We start from the raw sequence: 1,165 nt of genomic DNA, 5'->3' as shown, positions 1-1,165 counted from the left end.
TCTTCAGTTCCTTTGAGCTTAAGAAATGCTGAACGAGTTCGGCCCTTTTGATTTTCCGACTCTAGCTCCTTGCACATTTCATTGTATATTTTGCTTTGTCATCCCGTGCTGCCTTTTGGAATCTTCTGTTCAGCTCTTTAGTATCTTGAATTCTTCCTTGTGCTTTGGCTTCTCTATGCTCCAGTCTGATCTTTAGAGTTTCTTCTGACATCCATTTTGGTCTTTTCTTCCTCTTCCATCTTTGTAATGACCATTTGCACTCTTCCTGGATAATACATTTGACATCCTCCCACAACTCATCTGGTCTTTGCTCATTAGTGTTCAAGGCCTTAAACCTGTTCCTGAGATGGTTATGAAATTCAGGTGGGATAGACTCAAAGTCATATTTTGGTTCCCGTAGACTTGGTTTACTTTCCCTCAGCTTCAGCTTGAACTTGCGTATGAGTAGTTGTTGGTCTGTTCCACAGTCAGCTTCTGGCCTAGTTTTCACAGCTCATATTGAGCTTCTCCAGCAGTTTTTTCCACAGATGTAATCGATCTAATTCCTATGCATACCATCAGGTGAAATCCATGTGTATAACCTGCGTTTATGTTTCTTATAAAACATATTTGCAATGAATAAGTCATTGATTGCACAAAGTTCAATCATTCTATCTCCAGCTTCATTTCTGTCACCAAGCCGATGTTTTCAAACTAACTGATTCTTCTTCTCTGTTCCCAAGTTTTGTGTTCCAGTCACCCATTATTATCAATGCAATGTAAATAGGAAGCTCTGGTGGCCTAGTGGTTATGAGTTGCACTGCCAACCCAAAGACATGTAGTTGGAATCTACCAGATGCTTTGAGGGAGAAAGATGGGCAATCTCCTTCTATATGATTCACAGCCTCTCAAAACCTTCCAGAGGTCAGCTGTGAGTCAGTCCTGAATCATTTACACAAGAGTAACAACAACCACAACAACACAGTGCAACAAAGTGGAAATAAAACCCAAAAGAGGAAGAAGAGATTGAGTTTCCAGTTCTAATTCCCTGTGTGACCTTTGTCAAATGGGACTCTAATAAGTTTCCACGGTTCTATGCCCTCACATGTGGGACCTCAGCATCTTCATCTCTTATCTATGGATCCAGATTATATTCTTTTTATCATCAGGCTAATACATAGGGAGT

Source organism: Elephantulus edwardii, unplaced genomic scaffold, assembly GCF_000299155.1.
Source record: "Elephantulus edwardii isolate Elephantulus edwardi_28Jun2011 unplaced genomic scaffold, EleEdw1.0 scaffold00318, whole genome shotgun sequence".
Lineage (NCBI taxonomy): Eukaryota > Metazoa > Chordata > Mammalia > Macroscelidea > Macroscelididae > Elephantulus > Elephantulus edwardii.
The sequence above is the reverse complement of the archived record's forward strand: the minus strand, read 5'-3'. Positions refer to the sequence as shown.